Source organism: Macaca nemestrina, chromosome 5, assembly GCF_043159975.1.
Source record: "Macaca nemestrina isolate mMacNem1 chromosome 5, mMacNem.hap1, whole genome shotgun sequence".
NCBI classification, from domain to species: domain Eukaryota; kingdom Metazoa; phylum Chordata; class Mammalia; order Primates; family Cercopithecidae; genus Macaca; species Macaca nemestrina.
Window position 1 is genome coordinate 1,531,233 of NC_092129.1, and position 22,994 is coordinate 1,554,226.

The window sequence follows — 22,994 nt, forward strand, 5'->3', positions numbered from 1 at the left end:
AGCGCAGCCACAGTGTGGAGGTCTTGAGCAGCTGCAGGAGATCCCAGTGGCTTCTCCTCAGGATCAGGAGCCGCCCTCCCCAGCCTTCCTTACGCAGGCAAGAGAAGGCAAGGAGCTTCTGGGAACTCGCCTGACCCGGGTGCTCTGCTCAGACTTCCAGGAAAATGCAACGTGGAACTGCTGGTTCCCGGGCACCCGAGTGTCCGCAGAGGACCCTGTAGAACCGGATGCCGCCTGCCGACGGAACTTGCTCTCATCCAGCAAACACTAAGCCCCACTGACGGGAAAGAATGACTCAAAATAAAAGAAACGTAAAACGACTGAGGGAATTCCTGGCAAGCAGAGCCAGACCAAGCCTGTCTGTGGGGGTCCCCAGAAGGTCACCACCTCTCTGGTGATGACGAGGAGTGTGGATAAGTGCGACCCCATTGCCCACCTCAATCCGCATTTGGGTCTAGAAATCAAGGAGGAGGAACGTGGTGTGGAGGGAGGCGCTGCTGCTGTTGAAGGGTTTTTAGTTTGCTGGGGACCTGATTGCATTCCGAGAACGAGCCCATGGATGGATTCCGCGTTCATTTTATGAAGAAATAAGCCAGTTGAAATCACCGTGATAGGGTCATTTGTTAAGCACTTTAGAGGTACTAGATACTGAGTTAATCTCTTTACACACGTCACCCTCTTCCGGCTTGCAGTGACTCAATAAAGTAAGTGGTTTTATTGTCCCCATTTCACAGAGAAGAAAACGGAGACTCACAGATGTGCAGGAACCTGTTTGAGTGACTCGGTCTTCTGATGTCCAAATCTCAGGAGCTCGGGGCCAGGCCACCTAGCTTGGGACTGCAGGCTTCCAGTCATTACCAGTGCTCAGGGGACCCTCCACCCTGAGCTGAGCCTGGCCAGATGTGGGATTCCTGAAGATGTAAACAGCCTCTTCCTGGTGGTCACGCAGTCGGCCGCAGCCCTGGCTGAGTCACGCGGGCAGAGCTGGAACATCGCGGTCTCTTCCTCTTTTTGGAAGGAGGAGGCTGTGGTGGTGTCTCAGGGCCTGCTCTGCTCCTTCCCAAGTGTGAGGGCAGAGAGCCCACACCAGCCCCCAGGACCTGCCCCTGCCATGATCCCCAATGACACCAAAGCTCCACCACCGGGACCAGCCCCCAGAGGCTTTGGTTGTACCTTGTCTTTATCACCTGAAGGGGCCTCAGTGGGGCTACTGCAATCCGTTGGTACTCATGGCCCATGTGCAGCCCCCATCTCTACTTCTGTGATGCAGCTCTTCTGGGAGTACAAGCTCCTTGAGCTTCCTTCTCACCCTAGGCTCTTTCTAGAAGCCTGGCAGAGCCCTGGTGTTAAATACACACCTGTAAGGGAAAGACCAGAAGCCCAAGCTCTGTCTTGAACCTTTGCTCAGCTTTACAGCCCAGCCAAGCTCAGACTGTTAATGAAGAAATCAGGTCAAAATGTTAATTGCATAAACTTACTGCCTTACAGGTCACATTGCCAGCACATTCTTTGAGAAAGGATTGAAACCATGCCTGTCCTTGGGCAGGCCACACAGAGCCTATTCTCAAAGATGACCAGAATGTTAGAGCAGAAAAGACAGTTCTTATCTACTCTCTTAGTCTGTTCCTGCTGCTCTAACAAAATATCTGAGCCTGGGTAATTTATAAAGAACGAGAAGCAATTTCCTAGTGTTCTGGAGGCTGGGAAGTCCAAGGTGGAGGCACTGTTGTCTGGCGAGGGCCTTCTTGCTAGGTGCTCAGTTGCACGCTCCCTTCAACCTCCAGTCCTTCTGTGAGGGCACTGATCCCAGTCATGAGGGTGGGGCCTCCCAAAACCACACCTTTTAATATTGTTGCTGTGGAGATTAAGTTTCAACCTGAATTTTGGAAGAGCCATCATCATTCAAATCACAGCAGTTACCAAACTGGTAAAGCTTTTTCCTTTAGGAACAGCGTTCCCATGGTTAGCAAAGGCGTGGGCAGGCCTCTCCATCTGCTTCAGGGGGGTTGACACCCCCCTCTCTGGGAAGTAATTCGTCAACACATTTTCCAAATTCTTAAAGAGTGCAAGCTTTTGCCCAGTGGAGTCACTGTAGAGTGAGGAGTTGGGGAGGGCATAAGGAAATAATGAGGTACACAAAAATTTGGCTATGAGCTGTTCATTGCAATGTGCTTTATAAGAGGGAAAAACTGAAACAACAAAGGGAAAGATCTAAATAAATTATGGCACATTGATATGATAATATGGGGTCGTGAAAATGATGAGTCCCGTGGGAAGGGCTTTGACCACACAGTGCGTCAGGTTGGCATGGTGCAGGAGCTGGCCCTCCATCAACTCTGTTGGCCTTGGGAGGGCTGGTAACCTCTCTGTGCTACAGGCCCTCATTGGCCAAATGGGGATAGAAATCACACCACCTCGCAGGATAGTCAGTAAGTACCCAGCCCCCATCCCATGCCCCACACACACTGTGTGCTATTATTATCATGAATTGTCAATAAAAGCAGCCCATGAGGCTCGCATGTACTTCTATGTTATAAAGACCACACACTCACCTACATTAAGAGATTGTACCCACAGGATTGTACAGGCAGCTATAGTTCTACGGGTCCTATAGATCCCATAGGGCAAGGCCTGGAGCGGCACTCACAATCACTTCTGTGTGGAGGGGTTGGGGAGGTTTCCGAGGCTCCTCATGACACACATGTTTTTGTTTTTCGGCAATGGGCATCGTTTGCAATCAAAAACCAACATCAGCTCTTGTGAGAAACGTGAAACACACATCTAGATTCAGCCTCATGGCTTCATGCCCATATTCAACACTCGCTTCAGGAAATCCTTCCTCAAAAAATCCAGAATTTCGTCGGCGGTGGTCTGCAGCGCTTCCTCTTACTCATACAGCAATCGGCGTCCCATCTCGTGTTGGCCACTATTTTCAGATTGAAGTTTTTTTCCTGAGTCACTTTAACAATTCTAAGCAAACTAAAACTAAGGTGGTTTCTTCTTTCTTTTTCTTTCAGTTTATTTTCTTTCTGTTTTTCTTCCTCCCTCCCGCCTTCCTTCCCTACTTCCAAGTATGCACAGTTTTTCTATAATCACAAAATACTGACTGAGAAAAGGAATAGAGAAAGCATTTCTTTTCTCTGTGACCTGTGAGCACAGGGCAGTGGTGGATCTGTGCACTGCCACATTCCGAGGTGGAGACCAGCAACCCTGCGTTGACAGAAGCCACTTTCCTCATGCAATGAAGCTATACGGACACAGCCACAATGTGCTTATCATTTGGGGTGGCAGCTGGCTTCCGACTCTCACAGGTCTCCTCACCTGCAGCCGTGCACACACCCCACAAAGAGCTGGCCCCACAAAGTTAACTCAGAGTCCAGTGATGGGAGATGTCAAGGCCCAGTGGAAGGCTCCAGAGAAGGAGTGTTGTCTCCCTGTCCCAGAGAAGCACTCAGCCCGGAGTCAGAGTGAAGAAGAACATTCTTCTTCTTTTTTTTTTTTTTCTTTTGAGACAGAGTCTGGCTCTGTCGCCCAGGCTGGAGTGCAGTGGCCGGATCTCAGCTCACTGCAAGCTCCGCCTCCCGAGCTTACACCATTCTCCTACCTCAGCCTCCAGAGTAGCTAGGACTACAGGCGCCCGCCACGTCGCCCGGCTAGTTTTTTGCATTTTTTTTTAGTAGAGACGGGGTTTCAACGTGTTAGCCAGGATGGTCTCGATCTCCTGACCTCGTGATCCACCCATCTCGGCCTCCAAAAGTGCTGGGATTACAGGCTTGAGCCACTGTGCCCGGCCGAAGAACATTCTTCTTAATGGAAAGTTAAACGGGAGCAAAGTCCAGGGCAGTTCTCATTAGCTTGGGTCTGCCCAGAAGCCGAAGGGCACGTAGAGCCTCTCCTGCCCCACAGAAGGCAGCACACCATCCACTGCAGAAGGCAGCACACCACCCACTCCAGAAGGCAGCACACCACCCACTCCAGAAGGCAGCACACCACCCACTATGGAAGGCAGCACACCATCTACTACGGAAGGCAGCACACCACCCACTACAGAAGGCAGCACACCATTCACTGCAGGTGACCACACTCCCCATGCTGCCCACCTGTCTCCACTGTAGGTGACCACACCATCCACTGCAGGCGACCACACACCCCGTGCTGCCCACCTGTCCACTGCAGGTGACCCACACATGCCCCGGGTCGACCTGTTGCCTACGGCTGTAGAGGAGTTGGAAGCCATGCATTCCAGAGACACACCTGGGCTTCCAGGGCTGCCAGGTGGAAATTAAAGCCACATCACATGACTCTCATGTGGATGGGGACGTCTGAACCATCCACAGGGCTCAGGAACAGAAACCTGCTCGGGTGTCCAAGAGCAGGCGAAAGCCACATTGAGAATGTTGAGTGTGGGTCTTGCACTGGCTGGCCCTCAGGGTCAGGGATGGGCATCACTCTTGAGGCTCATGAGTGAGTGTGACCTTGCTAAAGTGCCGGCTATAACTGGAGGTCCAGTTCTGTGGGAAGTGCTGCTGACCTGTGTGCTAGGCAGAGTTTAAGAACCTGAACTCTGGGTGCCAGGCCGGAAAAGCCAGGAGACATTGATCTAGGAATGCTTTCTTCTTTTGCTCTCCTGGGATTAAGGCTCCAGAGAGCAGACCCTGGTCACAAAGCATCACAAAGACCAAAGGTAACAACTCAGCCAAACTCCACCTGCCTCTGCCACTTGATGCCACTGGGGATTCTGTGTCACTTTGAGTTCCTGACTTTGTGCAGTGCTGGGAGTCCGGAGTTAGCCAGACAGCACCACGTGCATTCCTTCACATTGCTGGCTTCCCAGCCGTGCTCAGGGTGCTTTCCCACTAGACCAGCAGGGATGACAAAGATCCCACTGAGACAGAGGAGCCCAAAGGTCCAAAGTCCCCAGAAGCAGCCACAGTACCAGGCAGACCTGAAAGAAATGCTTCGAGGACCAGGAAGAAGTGATGGAGGAGAGAGGGAACGTGGGCCTCCCATGTTCAGGCTCCCTGGAGGACAGGTCCCTGAAACATGGGGCTCTGTGGACACAGCTTTGTGGATGCAGGTGCCGTGAACACAGGCTCTGTGGAATGTGAGCAAGCCCTCTCACTTAGCCACGGTGGCCACCTTTCAGCTGGGGACATGCATCTGGCAGTAGGCTCTGGCCTCCAAGTTTGACTGTGGTTAGTTAGGACCACAGATATTTTCTCTTACCTGGTGTGAGCTGTGGCCACACAGCTCAAGGGCTTCTGCACAACGGGCTGGTTAGTGGTGTGCAGATCCGAGCTCAGGGACCCTCCTTTCCCAGTACAATCTGGGTGTGCACCTCCAGGCAACTTCCTTATCCTGAAATGAAGGCAGTGCTGCCAATTCTTCATCATTGTGGCTATTTTGAGCTACTTGTTTTCTTGCAAAATAATAGTCAGTGTTTTCTGAGTCCATTACATGCCAGGCATAGTGATAACCACTTTACACCTGACGTGTACAGCCCCTGGTGGGCACCTTCACTTGTACCACCTTTGGGTAACTGGCCAGTGGAGGTCTAGGCTCTCTCACAGGTCGTAGGTCTGTACCACATCAATGCTCTCTCTCCCCATCTATTCTTACCTGTGTGAAAGATGGCCCACTTGACTCGAAACTGAGTGTTCAGCCACTGACGAAGGCAGTGCTGTTAGAGCCACACAGTGTTCAAACTTATACAATGGCAGTGTTTGGGATGAGGCATTGTGGAGACCACCTCCTGTGTGGCGTTGCAGGGAGAAGGGAGCAGCCCCACGTGGAGGGTCCTTCACACCCCAGCTCTGCCCTCATTGTAAATACTTCTCTACAGGGACAAGTCTGTCCTGCACCGAGGGACACAAAAGCCTCTTCCACCTCGTTCCTTTAGTCTAGTGGATCTGTACCAGACAGGCATGATGTTTTGCAGGGCCGGAGAAATTCTTCAGTGGCTGGGCTGTCGAGACTCTATAGATGTGATCTGGGGCAAGGGGTACTGTGACCGAATGTAAATGCCAGAGAAAACGATCGCCTTTGATTCCTGACATGTGGATGCTGTGACTGCATTCCCTGATAGCGCCTGTCCTCACTTGGGGACAGCAGCATCTCAGCCAACGGGACCTGGTGTTCCAACTGGACTGCTGGCATTTTTCTGGATCTTGTTACTCCGTGACACCCGTTTAAAGAGGTGGCTGATATGACAGATATGTTAATAAGGGACGTCAGATTGATCTGCCATACCTGCACCAAGGACACGCAAACAGCCATCTCCCTCTGCAGGGAGCATTCGGCCAGACCACGAGTCTCCCAAGCTGGCTTAGAGTGGGGGTCCTTCGTTTCCGTTCCTCCAGCCAAGAGGCTACCTGCCTGTGGCCAACTGAGCTGAACCAAGCCATATCTTTTATGGATTTTGAGTAAATTTTCTTCTTGGGAAGAAATTGGTATGATTTTTAGTTGTACCACATGAAGTCTAAAATTCACAGATTATTAAAAGGGGATGTTTTATCACAATATCAAAATAGTGTGATTATAAAATCAAAGTATTGTAGCACTGAGAAGAGAAACCGTGGCTGCGATAGTGCTCCTGAAGTTGTAAATGCAGAGTAAACACATCCTCCGAAAGGAGTTTGGAAGAAGGAGGAGACTCCAGTGCACACTTTGCAAACCAGGAAGATGCAGCCTTTGGTGTAAACAAACATGCCTGGAGAACAAAGGGAAGGTTCCGGTTTCATAGCAAAAGCTCCCACCCAGATTTCAGTCAGGTCTGTGTATCCAAATAAAGGATTCCAACTTGCTTAGTTCTGATTGGTCAAGGCAGCTGAGTTCTGATTGATTGATAACAATTGAGTCTTGATTTGGCCAAAGCCAGTGAGCTTTGATTGGTTGGATTGGGTGAGCTCTGATTGGTTGGATCAGGTGAGCTCTGATTGGTTGGTTCAGGTGAGCCCAGAAAGTGGGCCCACCCAGGTGCAAGGGTGCAGTTCTTGGGGGACTCTGCGTTTGTGTGACCTACAGACAGCAAATGGCTGCTGGGCTCTATTTTAGCCACTCAGGATCCACCTTGAAGGACTGGCGCTTTCAGCTTTACGGCTGTTCCCAGGAGTGGCCGTCTCTCATCCGGCAATACCTGGTCTTACACTGGGCTGAGAATCACATTCACGCTTATTCTTATAGTTTAGGGTCTAAAATGCTTTGCTGTTAGCTCTTAGGTTTAAATCCCAGTCCTACGTATTAAACATAAGAATTTGAGCAAGTAATTTACCTTTTTCAAGCCTCAATTTTCTTGTCTGAATAAAAAGGAAGTGATAACACATCTGTCTCTCGGGGCTGTTGGGAAGACATCCTGAAATCATTACTATGGCCACACTCTTGCATCCATTAGCTTCTAGTGTTTTGTGAACCAATTATATGCAAATCAAATTCTCCAGTGTGACTCAATAGTCACATGTCCTATTCCGTGTTCGGAAACATGACCTTTCTTTTCTGAATCTGCAAGGAAAACAGGGCTGTTTCCAGACAGTAACTGACCTTAAGCAGGGGCTGAAAACTGGCCCAGGGTCACACCTGTCCTGCCACAAGTCTGTAAGTGGATTAATATGTTCTTACACTCTTTATAAATATATAGAGGCTGGGTAATTTATAAAGAAAAGAGGTTTCGTTGGCTCATGGTTCTGCAGGCTGTACAGGAAACATGGCTGGGGAGGTCTCAGAAAACTTACAGTCATGGCAGAAGGCAGAAGGCAACGGGGAAGTAGGCATGTATCACATGCCCAGAGGAGGATTAGAGGTGTCAGGGGGTGGGATGGTGGAGGTGCCACACACTTTTATAAACAATTAAATCTCACGAGCCCTCATTCACCATCACGAGAGCAGCACTGGAGAGAAATCAGCCCAATATCCAATCACCTCCCATCAGGCCCCACCTCCAACACTGGGGCTTAGGATTTGACATGAGAGGTGGGTGGTTCAGAGCTGGGGTCCTTTGTTATCATCTTGCCAGCCAAGATGCTGCCCACCTATGGAAAACTGGGCTGAACTGAGCCAAATCAAGTAAAGTTTATTAGAACACAGCCCTGCTCTTCCACTCACAAACTGTCCCGGGTGGTTTTCATTTTACAGTGGCAGGGTGGAGTAGCGTGGCCGGCAAATCCTAAAGTATTCCCTTTCCCGTTGGTTACAGGAAAAGTTTGAGGGCTCCTGGTGCAGAGAAATGCTTCTCACACCTTCCTGAGCACAGGGCTTACCTCGGGCCTGGCTGGAATGATGGTTTTGATTCCTGTACCTCTGGTGGGACCTGAGATCCTGTTTTACAAAAGGCCCCACGTGACCAGGTGAAATTTTTGGTAGCAGAATGACAGATCCCTCTCAACTGGCCAAGGACGCTAGGCAGAGCTAACAGAAAAGCGGTCCCCCCTGCCTACTGGGTCTCCACAGACCCCATCTGTAAAACACCTTCATTTATTTTAAATTTCACTGGTAGCAAGAGAGGAGGCTCTGGGCTGATTAATCAGAGCAAAGAAAGAAACTTGTAGCCTTTGCTATTGTGCATAAAAAGAGTCAAACTCTGTAAAATATTTGAAGAAATGTATTCTGAGCCAAATATGAGTGACCGTGGCCCATGACACAGCCCTCTGCAGGTCCTGAGAACGTGTGCCAAGGTGGTCAGGCACAGCTTGGATTTATATACTTTAGGGAGGCATGAGACATCAATCAAAAACATTTGAGAAGTACATTGGTGTGGGGCTTGGTCCAGAAAGGAGGGACAACGCAAAGCTGGCAGTGAAGGGAGGCTTCCAGGTGTTAGGTAAATTTAAACGTTTTCTGGTTGACAATTGGTTGAGTTTGTCCAAAGACCTGAGATGCAGCAGAAAGGAATGTATGGGTTAAGATAACAGGTTGTGGAGACCAAGGTTTTATCATGCAGATGAAGCTTTGGCTAGGAGGCTGCAGAGAGAATAGCTTGCAAAACGTTTTTTGTCAGACTTGAAGTCAGTGTTGCTGTTAATGTGAGGGGTATAACGAGACGTGTGTGACCCCACTTTCCATCATGGCCTGAACCCGTCTCTCAGGTTACATTTTAAGAGCCGTGGCTGAGGAGAAAGTCCATGCAGGTGACTGGAGGGCCTCAGAATTTTATTTTTGGTTTACTCTTTTCAAACAGAGATGTCTTTCTTCCTTTTGCTTTTTTTTCTGAACAGCTGTGACTTCTGCTTGGATGTGGATCTGTGGCGGCCACACGTCTATGGTAGGATCAGTTCTTTCTTAGAAGCACAGTGTGTGACTCTCCTGGGAACGAGGACAACTCCACAGCCTCTTCCCTTAAACGGGGATCTGATCCTCCCAGTAAACTTTCCTTCCTGTCGCATGCTTGGGTCCTCTATAGAAATGGAAGTTTAATCAATATTTTAACTTAGGTATTTTTCTGGAGGCACCTAGTTTCTAAAGGACCTCAACCACACAGTTCACGGTGGCATTCTTGAGACCCCGGGTGTCACTCCCAGCAGACGGTCAGAAGCTCAAGGCCAGGCTTGGGACATGCCGGCGGCCACCCTTCGCCACCTGGCTCTAACAGACTCCCGATGACACGGTCTGCCTGCAGGGGTGGAAGGGAATAGGGCTGTTTTAATTCCTGGGGAGATGTTAATTTGATTTTTCAAATATTGAATATGGACATATGTGATAGGCAGTTAGCGAAGAAGATATTTATTATCCAAAAAGGAGAATCACTTTGTAACCTCACAGTGGGCAAGCAGTAGTAACGTTGTTCCCCCAGTGATGGAGGCCCACAGCCAGTGGTGAACACGAGGACTTCGTGAGCCCCCAGACACAGTGCCCCAGCAGGGACATGGTGGGCCAGCAAGGACACAGAGGAACAGCAAGTACTCGGTAGGACAGCAGGGACTCAGAGGGACGGCAGAGACACAGCGGGCCAGCATGGACACGGAGGGGCAGCAGGGACATGGTGGGATAGCAGGGACATAGTGGGACAGCCGGGGCATCGCGCCCCAGCAGGGACTCGGCATCACCTCTGTGGCATTCTTGCCAATAGTGCCTTACTTCAGTCCAATTGGACAGACCAGATAGTCGGCAAAATAACTGATCAACGGTCTTCCAACGTGTCAAGGTTCGAAAGACAAGGGAGCCGCCACGGCTGCAGGCGGCCAAGACTCAGGCAACTGGATGCAGGCGACCACCCTGATGGACCCTGGAGCAGAAGCCAGGCCCATGTGGAAACACCGTGAGGTTTATCTGAAGTCTGTGAGTTTCATGAATAACATGTGCAACTGTGAGTGTCCTGTTCTGTCAGTCATGCTGGGGCTAAGGGGCTAACTCAGGGAAGTTGGGTGTGGTGTGTCAGGAAGGGTTGTTATTTTTGTGAGTCTACTGTAAGACTAAAATTAGTTAAAAGTACAAAGTTAATTCATATCCTTCGCCCACTTTTGGATGGGGTTGTTTTTTTCTTGTAAATTTGTTTGAGTTCTTTGTAGGTTCTGGATATTAGCCCTTTGTCAGATGAGTAGATTGCAAAAATGTTCTCCCATTCTGTAGGTTGCCTGTTCACTCTGATGGTAGTTTCTTTTGCTGTGCAGAAGCTCTTTAGTTTAATTAGATCCCATTTGTCAATTGAACAGACACTTCTCAAAAGAAGACATTTATGCAGCCAACAGACACATGAAAAAATGCTCATCATCACTGGCCATCAGAGAAATGCAAATCAAAACCACAATGAGATACCATCTCACACCAGTTAGAACGGCCATCGTTAAAAAGTCAGGAAACAACAGGTGCTGGAGAGGACGTGGAGAAATAGGAACACTTTTACACTGTTGGTGGGACTGTAAACTAGTTCAACCATTGGGAAGACAGTGTGGCGATTCCTCAAGGATCTAGAACTAGAAGTACCATATGACTCAGCCATCCCATTACTGGGTCTATACCCAAAGGATTATAAATCATGCTGCTGTAAAGACACACGCACACATATGTTTATTGTGGCACTATTCGCAATAGCAAAGACTTGGAACCATGTCCATCAATGATAGACTGGATTAAGAAAATGTGGCACATATACACCATGAAATACTATGCAGTCATAAAAATGGATGAGTTCATGTCCTTTGTAGTGACATGGATGAAGCTAGAAACCACCATTCTCAGCAAACTATCGCAAGGACAAAAAAAAAACAAACACCGCACTCATGTTCAACACATGTTCTCATTCACAGGTGGGAATTGAACAATGAGAACACTTGGACACAAGGTGGGGAACATCACACACCGGGGCCTGTCGTGGGGTGTGGGTAGGGAGAGGGAGAGCATTAGGAGATATACCTAATGTAAATGACGAGTTAACGGGTGCAGCACAACACGGCACATGTATACATATGTAAAAAACCTGCACGTTGTGCACACGTACCCTAGAAATTAAAAGCATAATAAAAAAGAAACTAAATTAAAAAAATAAAAAATAAAATTAAAAATAAAAGTACAAAGTTAAACAGAAAATAAAGAACGTGCCTGACATCATTCAGAAGAGTTTGCACATCAGCTAGAAACGGAATGACTTCTTCCCAGCGCCTGGCTGGAGTGGTGACTGGAGGTGGCTCCTCACACCTTTCTGAGGGTCGGCCTCCTGATTCACGCACACCAGATGCCTTGAGCCAGAGTGTTTACTTCCTGGTTCCACTTGGTGTGCACGTGGGAATAACCCCCGGGGGTCTGTAGACGTCCAGTGACCCAAGACCCCCTTAGACCCACCAAGTCCATCCAGATCCTCTGGGATGGGAACAAATCATTAGGGTTTTTGTGAAAAAGAACATTGGCTTGTGGGATCATGTTTTGTAGAAGACTCCTTCACTCTTTCAGAAAATTTACTACAGAATAACTTGCCAACTTATTTTCAGGAGTGTAACATCTGTGTAAAATGTTGCCAGGTTGGAGGCCACCAGGACCAGCCCTCTGCCACACACAGATCTAAGAGCTCTCACTGTCCACAGTCAGTGGTGAGTTTGGGCCAGGCTTTCCTGGTGATCAGGGTGGTGTCTGTGCACACCCCAGGCACAGCTGGGAAACAGGACCCACGTGCTCATCATTCATCTTACCTTCACCGCTACTGCAGCCGTCATCCCAGGGAACACAGCAGTTACTGTAGTACTCATCCTCCTGACAGGGTCTCCCTCCAGCAGCCCTGCGAGCAGGGATCCCCCTGGTTTCTGTCTCACACAGAGAAGGTGCTTAACAATGACCTTTATCTTTCAGCAAGTTTCTAAGCAGAGACATGCAGAGCTTTCCCCTGTCACATTTCAACTGGTGGTGGGGAGCCAAACCCCTGGTCTCTGGAAGGACATGCAGGTATGCCAGGTGCCCAGGACAGCAGAATGTCCAGTTTGTCCTGAGGGTCCTCGGTGGGAAGCACCTATCACCAGCTCTGAGGGCACCGTGACGGTCCCCGTCCCTCACTGGCATCCAGTACACACGGGGATAGCTGGAGCACCCCTACCCCCACACCCTCCCCCGCGACAGTGTGGCAGCGGCCAGAAGCTGACTCGGTGGACATTCAGAGCACAGAGCATCTCGCCAGCTGTTTTGTGCTACCACGAAGGTGCCAAATGCCGCTTCATGTTTTCGGAATGGAGTGTTTTAATTGAGATACTTAGCTAGGATGAACAAGACTTTTTGTAATGTCTCATTTGCTGGAAAATTAGGAGACTGAAAAGGCTTGGAGGATGGGCATGTGAGAGAAATTGCAAAATTGAAACTGAACCTTAGTAGGAGCTGAGGGGTGGCTGTGATTGGAGCAGCCCTTGAGAGGCATGTCTGGGCAGGGACTGCAGGTCCTGGGCCAGGTCAGGATCTGGGACGTCCTGCTGGGACCCTTAGGCTCTGGCAGGTAGTCATGGTGAAAATGGCTTGACCCTGAAGCTGAGAGGTGATTCACTGCTGCTCTTGCAGAGGGGAGGGATAATCCTCTACTGTTAGCAGAGGATCCTGTGGGGCTGGGTCTCTTGGTGGAGACGCCTGGGAGATTTTGAATGTCCCAGAGCACATGGACCAGACTGAGAAAATTTGCAAGTGTTCCCTCACCTCACAGTCAAAATGCCTGCATTTCAACATCAGAGTTAAACTCTAACAAAAATTAAATAGGCACACGTTTCCCCAGGGTGTTTTGTGAACCTTCAGAAGTTCTGAAAGGGACTGATGTTTTTGTCCATGTGTTAGAGGAGCAAGGTGTGTGATATGGTCTGGATTTGTGTCCCGGCCAAATCTCATGTTGAATTGTAATCCCCAGTGTGGGAGGAGGGGCCTGGTGGGAGGTGACTGGATCATGGGGGCAGATTTGCCCCTTGCTGTTCTCATGATAATGAGTGAGTTCTCACCAGTTACTTAAAAGATCTGGTTATTTAAAGGTGTGTAGCACCTCACCCTTTGCTCCCTCTTGTCTCTTGCTCTGGCCACATAAGTAATGCCAGCTTCCCCTTTGCCTTCTGCCCTAATTGTAAGTTTCCTGAGGCCTGCTCAGAGGCAGAAGCCTGTATAGCCTGTGAATTTATGAGCCAATTAAACCTCCTTTCCTTATAAGTGACCCTTATAAGGTAGTTCTTTATAGCAATGAGAGAATGTAATGAGACAGAAAATTGGTACTGTGGGGCATTGCTATAAAGATCCCTGGAATGTGGAAGCTGCTTTGGAACTGGATTAAGGGCCGAGGTTGGAAGAGTGTGGAGGGCTCGGAAAAAAACAGGAAGATGAGGGAAAGTTTGTGGAACTTCCTGGAGACTTGTTAAATTGTTGTGATCAACATGCTGATAGTCATATGGAAAATGAAGTCCAGGCTGAGGAGGTCTCAGATGGAGATGAGGAACTTGTTGGGAACTGGAGTAAAGGTCACTCTTGCTATGCTTTAGCAAAGAGGCTGGAGGCATTGTGCGCCTGCTCCAGGGATCTGTGGAATTTTGAACTTGAGAGAGATGATTTAGGATATCTGGCAGAAGAAATTTCTAAACAGCAAAGTGTTCAAGATTTGGCCTGGCTGCTTCTAAAAGCCTATGCTCATTTGCATAAATAAAGAAATGATCTGAAATTGGAACTGAAATTTAAAGGGAAAGCAAAGCATAAAATTTTGGAAAATTTGCAGCCCTGCCATGTGGTAGAAAAGAAAAACCCATTTTCTGGGAAGGAATTCAAGCTGGCTTGCAGAAATTTGGATAAGTAAACAAGAGCCAAATGTTAATAGCCAAGACAATGGAGAAAATGCCTCAAAGGCATTTCAGAGAACTTCTGTGCAGCTCCTCTCCTCACAGACTCAGAGATCTAGGAGGGAAGAATGATTTTGAGGGCCAGGCCCAGGACCCCGCCAACCTGCCGAGCCTTGGGACACTGTTCCTTGTGTCCCAGCTGCTGCAGCTCCAGCCGTGGCTAAAAAGGCCCCAGATACATCTCAGGCAGCTGCTCCAGAAGGTGCAAGCTGTAAGCCTTGGCAGCTTCCACGTGGTGTTAAGCCTGTGGGTGCACAGAGGCTGAGAGTTGAGGCTTGGGAGCTCCTGCCTAGATTTCAGAGGATGTATGGAAGCTCCTGGATATCCAGGCAGCAGTCTGCTGCAGGGGCAGATCCCTTGTGGAGAACCTCTCCTAGGGCAGTGTGGAGGGTAAATGTGAAGCAGAGGATGCAAAAACCCTCACTGTGCTTCCTGTGTGGCCGGGCGGAGCTGCAGTCTGCAGTCAGTGCTCTTGCATCAGGAAGGAGTGCTGATCAGTGTTTGTGCCCACACCATAAAAGTCAGGGGTGACATCAGGTTGGTGGAAATCAGCGTGGTTTCCTTTGAAGGGGCTGTATTCTGTGTAGCCCTCAGGGAAGAAAGCCTAATGGTGCTTAGTGAGAGAGGGGATCAGGAAGCATATCTGACTTCCCCCTGTCATGGCTGGGAACTCAGTTTTCAAGGTTTCTTAGTGGTCCCTTTGGCCAAGGTGGGGTCATTTCAGTTAGTTGGGGACCTTAGAATTGTATTTTTATTCCTCATAGTCATATATTATTCTATGCAAATTGACAGTGTCTATGAGGAAGGTAAGGAAAGTCGGCAAGTACTAAAAAGAATTGCAGCAGTTCTGCAAGTAAATCTCAGGATGTCTCTAAGTTGCATCCATTTAACAAGATGCCTATGTAATATGTCAGTCACTTAGCAAGATGCCTACACAACATGTCAATCATTTAATAAGATGCCTACATAACACGTCAATCATTTAGCAAGATGCCTCCATAACATGTCAAGACGTCCCTCACATCCAATGGACAAAAAGGGAAATAGAATGGTAGTCGTAGCCGTTTTGCTTTTTGCTGGTTGTGAATATAGGCTGTCACACCATCAATGTGCTGTTTGCAAAGAGCTTCAGACATGTCTCTAAGTCCCTCGCATCATTTGGGAACAAAATATGATCTCTAGAGAAGCAGATATTTAAACATCTGAATAAAAATATTCTAAACTTTGGATCATAAAAGTCATTTAGAGACATATTACATGCAAGTAATTTGATTTTTTAACATACACTCAGTCCTTAAATAAATAGAATATAGCTGTTTGCTTCAAAAGTACTGATGAGTCATGGATTTTTCTTACATTTACTTTGAAAGCAGAGTAAAGTGCATACAATGCTTGCCAAATGAGGAAATCATAGGAATATTTTTAAAGATCATATGTAAATGAACATTGTAATACATACTTCAACCATAGATAACTTTAAATACATTATTTAATACTTACGATGTGTTTCTTTTCACATACCACTAAAAATCAATGAACATTCATTATCTGTCCCAAGAGGTTATGGCCCTGAAGACAGCCCATGGGTGAAAAACCCAGGCAGGTGGGTTAGGGCCTGGCTCGGGTCGTTTTCAGTGGCAGACACCATGGCAAGGTGGCGTGTTGTGTCTCTGGTGTGGTGATCTGTGCCAGCAGCCAGGGCTTTTGATTGGACTTCTTTGTTTAAAGCCGTACCCCTCCCAGACAGGCTGAGAAACTTTGCAGCCTGGGGCCAAGCCTCTGCCTGCTCCCCAACCTCACCCTCCCTACATGCTGTGGACCTTGTGGACTGAATGGTACCCCCCAGTCCCTCACTGAAGTCCCAGCTCCCAGTGAGACTGTATTTGGACTCAGGGCCTTTGGATACAAGAAGAGACCCTGTGTCCCTCCTCCCTCTCTGCAGGAGCCCTCGGGCAGGGTTGACTACACATTTAGGAATTAGAGGGACGGGTTCCTTCCCTCAGAAGCATGCCACCTGTTTCTTCCCCAACCAATTTCAATTTTGATTCTTGGAGGTGATTTGGGTGTGGAGGACTCTGAGACCACAGCCGTGCTAGGAAGACTAGAGCAGGAGGGGCCAATGAGGCCCCCCAGGAGGGTCAAGCATCTGCCTGGCAGAGACCCCTGGATGGAGCAGCCAGACCTGGCTTCCAGGCCTCCTCTGCTGTAGATTTGGAGAGAGTGTGTCTGTTGTGGGTTGGGTCTGGGAAAGGCCGTGTCTGATGCAGGCTGGGCCTGGAGGACAGGTCACTTGGAGTGCAAATGGCTTGAGCAAAGGGCAGGGCAGAAAAGTGGGGTCAGGTGGCGGATGGGAGCACTTGGTTTATCTGGGACCCTAGAGAGAATGGTGCCATGGAGGTGGGCTCAACGCTCAGCCGGGTGCTCATGGGCTCCACACCCAGGAGCAAAGAACTTTCCTGTGCTGAATACTTGAGCAAGGTATGAAAGCTCTGTGCTTCAGGAAGGATCATGGATTGAGGGGATGCCAGGCAGACTGGCCAAAATGGATGGCGATGAGGGGTTCCCCTGAGAGTTAGGGGTGGAAAGAGGGAAAAGCGGTGATTTTAGGAGACGGTGCAGAGAGAGCAACGACCTGACTCCACAGTGGTTTGCATGGAAGCATGAGAGTGAGAAGAAGCCCAAAGTTTGGTCTGGCTGCCTGGTTATTGGTGGTGCCAGCACCAAATCAGGGTGCCCAGGGGAAGAGGTAGGATTTGGGGGAATTCAGATCAAGTGTTGAAATGTGAGTTTTAAGTGCCGACGGAACATCTGGTGGAGATATTCACAGGAAGTTGGGAAGATACAGGAACACAAGGAGATGGAAGTGGTGGCAAATGCTACGGAAGTCAACTGCTGGTGTTCCTGGGTCTGACTTGGGTATGTCTCCCTCTGCTCTGAAGAAACCCTCCCAGCAAGCTGGGTGACCCGGGGTCTGACTTCCACAGAGGGAATTGCGTGTCTGGCAGACATTGCCTCTGATAATCTGAAAGATGTCGTCTGAGTTTGAGCCTGGTGTAGCCTCAGTAGCTTAAACATTTGTCCCTGAGCACCTGTGGGTTTGTGGTGTAGGTAATGCTTCTGTGTTGCATGTTTGTGGGACGTGATGACTGGCCCAATCTCTTGTACTGTGCAGAGCCACATATCTGAAGTGTGGTGCCCAGGTCAGCCACGACAGCTGCTGCTGAGTGCGTGCAGCAGGGATGCCCCGAGCACTCACTATCTCTTTCTGTGCATTTAAAACATTTGAGGCCTAAGAGACGGAAACACCCTGTTCTTTATGGGCTGGGGCCATGAATGTGCACTGACTCGTTTATGGAGAGGGAAAGGTTAGGGTCTTGGAAGCAGGCTGGTTCACAGGTCCAGATGGGGCAGCAGAGATGGAGAACTGGAGGGTGCCACGGTGAGGAGGCCTTGCCTGCAGCCTGCTCTGCAGAGCACTCTGGAAGGAGGAGGCACCGGCAGCAGGAGCAGCGTCTCTTTTCTTCTTTCTTCCCCTGGGCACTTGTTCTAAATTGGGAGTGAGAAGAGAGGGAGAAATAGTGTGCAGACAGGGCCCTGGATGTGTGCTGTACCCTCAGGAGGAACCACTCTCAGTGCTCCCTGTTCCTGCCCTGTTGCCTCTCTCTGGCTCACCCTGTTCCTAGAAGGGAGTGTCCAAGGGAGGAAGCAAATGTCTCATGTCTCATGAGCCCCTGGATCCCCCTGGCTAGGCTTTTCTGGCTAGTGCCATGAGCTGCCCCAGGAGATGGGAGCCACACTGGGACTCTGGCCTGCATGTGGGGCCACCTCTGGGCTGCTGCTTCTTGCCTGCCATGCAGTGGGGACAGGCTGAGGTCCAGGGTCTTTCCGTGCTGACGTCATGGCCACACAAGGTTCCTGCCTGGCTTTCCACCAGCAGGTATGTGACCTGCCCTCCGAGTCTCCTCCCTGAGCCCGGCTTTTTCCTGGGCTCTGTATCCTTGTTGGACATTTGGGGTGTTGGGGGAGATACAGACCGCAGAAATGGTGGGTCCTCTGGCCCAAACATTCCTTTACAAATTTAGTCCTAACTCCAGCTACCTTATTCACTGGAGAAGCAGCAGGCATCACCCCACATCCTCTCCCACCTCTCCCAAACACCTGGTCTCCATTGAGCCCTGGGCGCTGTGAGCTGTCCCTGTTGGGTGTAGAGGAGATGTGGATGTTAGTCCTCTCTGGTTTCGGGCTGCTGGTGATGAGCTCATAGCTCGGGCTGGCTGGGTGGGGGCACACAGGCCAGGGGCCCAGTGATGATGCCCAGTTCTCCCTGTGACTGTGGCCTGAGGTCTCCTGTGACACCAGGCGCCCATCACCCTAACTCATGACTGACTCATGGCTGGCTTTGCTGAAGGCTGAGAACTTTGGCCTCCCTGGCCCCTATCTCTGTCCTGGAAACGCTTCAGTGGATATGCCTCTAAATGCACTTTTATACACTTACTATAACCGGCAATGATGATGTGATTTGTTAATAAGCATAACAATAAAAATGCTTGGAAACGGAGAAAAATGAACCACATAAAAAACCTGTTTCTGATTTCCAGAGCACCAGAGCCCAGCTGGGAGGTGACTGTGCATATCTGGAGGATTCTGAGGACTTCAGAGGGCTGCCTGTGCATAAAAAAGAAGACAGTCTTCGCTGTTCTGGGGAGACCTCAGGGATGTTCCCAGGCCACATTTCCAGACACAAGATCACAGAGCCCCAGCCAGGAGCGGCCACCAGCTTTTGCCAGGGGCTTCAAAACCCCATGTCTGCATCCCGGCTGCGCCCCCGCGAGAGCTGCATGCTGGAGGCACCATCTGCACTGAGCTGGGACCGAGCCGGCCTGGCTCCCCTCCCTTTCAGCAGAGCAGCCCCACAAAGGAGAGGGCCTGCCAGCCCCAGGTTTGTGTAAATATTTACCGGGCTGCTCAGGCTGCTGTGATTCGAGGCTGTTGCCACACCACAAAACAGGCCAGAAAATGAGCTGGCACGTTCCCGAAAATGAGGCTGCTGAGGCACTGGGACTGTAGGAGAAAGGCTTGCCATGGTCCCTGCCCTCAGGCTGCAGGGGGAGGGAGGGCTGGGCTCTGGGTTTGCTCAGGCAGCAGAGCCTGGGGCTTCCCTGGGGAGGATGGCTCAGGCCTCCAGGAGAGGCCTGGGAGTGATGCAGGGGGAGAAGGAGTGGCTCCAGGACAGCAGGGCTGCTGTCCCCACAGCCCTCCACCCCAGTCACCCCAGGCATCGGTGCAGCAGCTCATTTTATCAGCACCTCTCACCTGTTCAGGGGACGAGGCACCAGGAAGTCGGCAGGGCACAGGACGCCTGATGTCCCTTGTCCAAGAAGGTCACTTCCTGTGGCTGTTGCATCTTCTCTCTGGAAGGACGCAGAAAAGCATTTTGCTTTAGGATATCATACATGGGATTCAGAAATTCTTACCCTTACCCTCTGACTACCATGAGAGACACAGTGGTGAAAGTGGTGGTGGTGGGGGTGTGCACAGGTGTCCACACATGTGAATCCACATGCAAACACGTCTTCTCATGTGAACATGTGCAGACATGTGGATGTGTGCATTGTACTTGTGTGCATGTGTATGACTGTGTACCCTGTGTCTGTGGGCATATGTACTGTGTGGACATGTGTAGACACTTGGGTGTGCACATGGGTCCTTGTGTGTGTTGGACAGTCAAGCGTGTTGCATTTTGAGAGTGGGGCCCTCGCTCACACCTTACTGCGTGATGGCCTGTGCCCATATGGAAGCAGAGACCACAGTAGCTTCCACATGAGGAGCTCAGAACGCTGTTCCTGAGAGGCCAGGCATGGCACGTGCACCCTGACATGGATGTCTCTCTGTGACTTCAGGCAGTGCAGAGCTGGGAGCCTCAGACTCACTGGAGGCACTGGGAAGCTCCAGAAAGGGATGTGGAAGCCAGGTGTTGAAGCATTTTTCAAGTAAGTGACAGGGGCGTGGGTCAGCTTGACAGCCACAGGACCGCAGGAAGTTGGGTGCAGGTGTTGAAGCGCTTTTCAAGCAGGTTATAAGGCATGAACGAGCTTGGCAGCCACAGGACTACAGGACCTCGGGTGCAGGCATTGACCAGCTTGGTGGCTGCAGGACCTCGGGTGCAGGCATGGACCACCTTGGTGGTTACAGGACCTCAGCTGCAGGCGTGGACCAGCTTGGCGGCTGCAGGACCTCGGGTGCAGGCGTGGACCACCTTGGCGGCTGCAGGACCTCGGGTGCAGGCGTGGACCAGCATGGCGGCTGCAGGACCTCGGGTGCAGGCGTGGACCAGCATGGCGGCTGCAGGACCTCGGGTGCAGGCGTGGACCAGCTTGTGGGCTGCAGGACCTCGGGTGCAGGTGTGGACCAGCTTGGCGGCTGTAGAACCTCTGGTGCAGGTGTGGACCAGCATGGCGGCTGCAGGACCTCGGGTGCAGGTGTGGACCAGCATGGCAGCTGTAGGACCTCGGGTGCAGGCGTGGACCAGCTTGTGGGCTGCAGGACCTCGGGTGCAGGTGTGGACCAGCTTGGCGGCTGTAGGACCTCGGGTGCAGGTGTGGACCAGCATGGCGGCTGCAGGACTTCGGGTGCAGGTGTGGACCAGCATGGCGGCTGTAGGACCTCGGGTGCAGGCGTGGACCAGCATGGCGGCTGTAGGACCTCGGGTGCAGGCGTGGACCAGCCTGGCGGCTGCAGGACCTCGGATGCAGGTGTGGACCAGCATGGCGGCTGCAGGACCTCGGGTGCAGGTGTGGACCACCTTGGCGGCTGTAGGACCTGGGGTGCAGGTGTGGACCAGCATGGCGGCTGCAGGACCTCGGGTGCAGGTGTGGACCAGCATGGCGGCTGCAGGACCTCGGGTGCAGGTGTGGACCACCTTGGCGGCTGTAGGACCTCGGGTGCAGGCGTGGACCAGCTTGGCGGCTGCAGGACCTCAGGTGCAGGTAGGCGTTTCATCATCACTGCTGTTTGCGAGATGATGCTTGGGGTGGTTCAAGCAGCTGCCGGGAAGTCATGAAGGAGGGGTTCCACCTCTACTGGCCTCCACCTGGCTGTGTCTGGATCACCTGGGGCTTTTAACAGTGCCCGAACTCCAGCCCGTACCAACGAGGTCTAAATTTCTGGCAATGCCCAGGTGTGAGCATTTAAAAAAAAATCTCTACAAGAGATTCCAATATACGACAAAGATTGAAGGCCATTGTGGAATTTCCAGCAGGAAAATGGCTCTGGGTTTTAGAGAGGTCACTTTGGGGTTGGTGCAGGGCATGGACCAGGCAGGCAGGGCTGTGGCAGAGGTGGGGCTGTCTGTCCGGCTGCACTGAATGCCCAGGCGGCTGCCTTCTCTTCCACATCCAGCCTCCTGCTGCAAGGACACAGAGGCCCAGGACCTCCTCCCAGCACCTGAGCACCCCCTGCTTTTGCCCATGGACACAGAAGTCTCCAGCTCCCAGGTCCCCTTTGTCATCGTCAGGTATGCTGGACCTTGATTCATCTGAGCCTAAAATACAGCATTTAGCAACAATTCACTTGAAATATGAACGAATTCTCAGTTAAAGGAGCTTGTTCTAATCCGAGGTCTGAGGGAGCCTAGGTTTCAGGTTGAAACTTCTGGCTGGGCCTCTGCTCTGCCCTCCTGTTTTGGACAAACCCCACCCGTTGCCTGGTTCCACTGCTGGGCTTGCTCCAAAGTCCCCTTGGAGTCGAGGCCATTTCGAGGTTTCATGCCTGTGCTCGGCTCTGATGGCTGGGAGCAGCTCTCTGGTGTCCTCTCTGTCTTGAAGTCACCTCCCACCTTCCCCAAGGTGGCCTGAGGGCAACCAGGAGGTTTCTTCCTGGTCCTGTACCCCACAGCCAGCCATGCGCTCTGGGAAAGCAATGCACAGCCCAGGATGCCATGCCCACGTGGCCACAGAACCCAGCCCTGGAGTGGCACATGCTGGCTCGCTCTGTCCCCACCTCTCTCTGTCTCCATTTCTCCCTGTATCTCTCCATTCCTGTCTCTGTTTCATTGCTCCCTGTCTCTCTCTCTCTCTCCATCTCTCTCTGTCTCTCCATCTCTGTCTCTGTCTTCATCTCTGTCTCTCTCCATCTCTGTCTCTGTCCATCTCTGTATCTCTTCATCGCTCTCTCTCCATCTGTCTCACTCTGTCTCTCTTCATCTGTCTCTCCCCATCTCTGTCTCTGTCTCTCTCCATCTCTGTCTCTCTCCGTCTCTTTCTCCATCTCTATCTCTTCATCTCTGTCTCTGTCCGTCTCTGTATCTCATCTCTGTCTCTGCATCTCTCTGTCTCCGTCTCTGTCTCTGTCTCTCTCCACCTCTGTCTCTCTTCATATCTATCTGTCTGTCTCTGCTTCTCTCCATCTCTGTCTCTCTTCATCTCTGTTTCTGTATCTCTTCATGTCTCTCCATCTCTCTCCGTCTGTCTCTATGTCTGTCTCTCTCCATCTCTGTCTCTTCATCTCTGTCACTGTCCATCTCTGCATCTCTTCATCTCTGTCTCTCTCCATCTCTCTGTCTCTCCATCTCTGTCTCTGTCTCCATCTCTGTCTCTGTCTCTGTCTCTGTCCATCTCTGCCTCTCTCTGTCTCTATCTCTCTGTCTCCATCTCCATCTCTGTCTCCCCACCTCCCGCTCACCAAGGCTGCTCCCCTCACCAACTCCCCTACCCCCTGGCTTCTCCCTATCTC

At 50.8% G+C, this 22,994-nt stretch overlaps 2 long non-coding RNA genes across 2 annotated transcripts; one reads left to right on the plus strand and one right to left on the minus strand.

The window, feature by feature from the left end:
• Positions 1-293: 293 nt before the first annotated feature.
• On the minus strand, positions 294-7,346 carry LOC139363106 (uncharacterized). Its single transcript, XR_011623005.1, has 3 exons — positions 7,271-7,346; positions 5,227-5,358; positions 294-1,358 (listed from the first exon to the last, which is right to left on the minus strand). It is a non-coding gene; the product is annotated as an uncharacterized lncRNA (long non-coding RNA).
• An 823-nt stretch (positions 7,347-8,169) lies between these two features.
• On the plus strand, positions 8,170-19,322 carry LOC105487614 (uncharacterized). Its single transcript, XR_011623006.1, has 4 exons — positions 8,170-8,339; positions 9,782-10,294; positions 11,943-12,011; positions 18,863-19,322. It is a non-coding gene; the product is annotated as an uncharacterized lncRNA (long non-coding RNA).
• The last annotated feature ends 3,672 nt before the right edge of the window (positions 19,323-22,994 follow it).